At 49.0% G+C, this 2,150-nt stretch overlaps 3 protein-coding genes across 4 annotated transcripts in view; 2 read left to right on the top strand and 1 right to left on the bottom strand.

The window, feature by feature from the left end:
* The window catches only part of PRRG2 (proline rich and Gla domain 2), a 238,234-nt gene that overhangs the window by 216,244 nt on the left and 19,840 nt on the right, over positions 1-2,150 (top strand). The gene's annotated exons all lie outside the window — the stretch shown is intronic.
* NOSIP (nitric oxide synthase interacting protein) overlaps positions 1-2,150 on the bottom strand; it is a 223,046-nt gene that overhangs the window by 216,810 nt on the left and 4,086 nt on the right. The gene's annotated exons all lie outside the window — the stretch shown is intronic.
* The window catches only part of LOC116418581 (sarcoplasmic reticulum histidine-rich calcium-binding protein-like), a 6,638-nt gene that overhangs the window by 901 nt on the left and 3,587 nt on the right, over positions 1-2,150 (top strand). The gene's annotated exons all lie outside the window — the stretch shown is intronic.

Here is a 2,150-nt window from a genome sequence, read left to right as displayed (position 1 = left end):
GGAGGCTGAGGCAGGAGAATGGCGTAAACCTGGGAGGCGGAGCTTGCAGTGAGCTGAGATCCGGCCACCGCACTCCAGCCTGGGCGACAGAGCCAGACTCCGTCTCAAAAAAAAAAAAAAAAAAGTCAGATATCTGCTGGCTGTTGTGGCTCGCAACTGGATAGAGCGCTTCGGGAGGCCAAGGCAGGAGGATCGCTTGAACTCACAAATTCAAGACCAGCCTGAGCAACATGGCAAAACCCTGTCTCTACCAAAAAAAGCAGTAGCAACAAGAGTTTTGAGACGAGACTTGATCTTGCTATGGGCAACACAGCAAGACTCCATCTCTACAAACCAAAATTTAAAAAATTAGCTGGGCATATAGTGGCATGTGCCTGTGGTTCCAGCTACTTGGGAGGCTGAGGCAGGAGGATCCCTTGATCCCAGGAGGTTGAGGCTGCAGTGAGTTATGATCGTGCCACTGCACCACTGCACTCCAGCCTGAGTGACAGAGTAAGACTTTGTCTCTGGGGAAAAAAAAAAGGGCGGGCAAGTTGGCTCATACCTGTAATCCAGCACTTTGGGAGGCCCAGGTGGGCGGATCATCTGAGGTTGAGAGTTCGAGACCAGCCTGACCAACATGGAGAAACCCCATCTCCACTAAAAATACAAAATTAGCTGGGTGTGGTGGCGCATGCCTGTAATCCCAGCTACTCGGGAGGCTGAGACAGGAGAATCGCTTGAACTCGGGAGGCGGAGGTTGTGGTGAGCCAAGATTGCATCATTGCACTCCAGCCTGGGCAACAAGAGCAAAACTCCATCTCAAAAAAAAAAAAAAAAAAATCAGGATATCTGATAAGGGAATTGCAATGAGAATATATTAAAAACTTACAACTCAATAGTGAAAGGACACCTAACACAATTTAAAAATGGGTGAAGGATTGGAATAGACAGTTATCCAAAGATCTACAAATGGCCAATAAGCATGTTAAAAGATACCAGTTCACACCCAGTAGAATGACTATAATCAAAAAGACAGATAATAATAAGTGCTGATGTGGATATGGAGAAACTGGAACCCTTACATGTTGGTGGTAGAAATGTAAAATGGTATAGCTCTTTTGGAAAGTCACAGTTTCTCAAAAGGTTAAATAGTCACCTTTTGACCCAGCAATTCCACTGGGAATAGAAATAAAAACATACATCCACACAGGCCGGGCGTGGTGGCTCACGCCTGTAATCCCAGCGCTTTGGGAGGTCAAAGCGGGTGGATCATGAGGTCAAGAGATGAAGACCATACTGGATTGTGAAATCCCACCTCTACTAAAAATACCAAAATTAGCTGGGCGTGGTGGTGTGCACCTGTAGTCCCAGCTAGTTGGGAGGCTGAGGCAGGAGAGTCGCTTAAACCTGGGAGGCGGAGATTGCAGTGAGCCAAAATCCCGCCACTGCACTCCAACCTGGGTGACAGAGCAAGACTCGGTCTCAAACAAACAAACATACATCCACACAAAAACTTGTATACAAATGTTGCTAGCAGTATTATTTACAAAAGCTAAAAAGTGGAGGGCCGGGCGCAGTGGCTCACGCCTGTAATCCCAGCACTTTGGAAGGCCGAGGCAGGTGGATCACCTGAGGTCAGACGTTCAAGACCAGGCTGGTCAACATGATAAACCCCGTCTCTACTAAATATACAAAAATTAGCCGGGCGTGGTGGTGGGCGCCTGTAATCCCAGCTACTTGGGAGGCTGAGGCAGGACAGTCACTTGAACTGGGGAGACGGAGGTTGCAGTGAGCTGAGATCGCACCATTGCGCTCCAGCCTGGGCTACAAGAGCAAAATTTCGTTCAAAAAAAAGTGGAAACGGCCAGGCGCGGTGGCTCAAGCCTGTAATCCCAGCACTTTGGGAGGCTGAGACGGGCGGATCACGAGGTCAGGAGATCGAGACCATCCTGGCTAACACGGTGAAACCGTCTCTACTAAAAATACAAAAAACTAGCCGGGCGAGGTGGTGGGCGCCTGTAGTCCCAGCTACTCCGGAGGCTGAGGCAGGAGAATGGCGTAAACCCGGGAGGCGGAGCTTGCAGTGAGCTGAGATTGGGCCACAGCACTCCAGCCCGGGGGGACAGAGCAAGACTCCGTCTCAAAAAAAAAAAAAAAAAAAAAAAAAA

Source organism: Piliocolobus tephrosceles, chromosome 21 (assembly GCF_002776525.5).
Source record: "Piliocolobus tephrosceles isolate RC106 chromosome 21, ASM277652v3, whole genome shotgun sequence".
Lineage (NCBI taxonomy): Eukaryota > Metazoa > Chordata > Mammalia > Primates > Cercopithecidae > Piliocolobus > Piliocolobus tephrosceles.
This window is presented reverse-complemented; position numbering and strand designations above follow the sequence as displayed.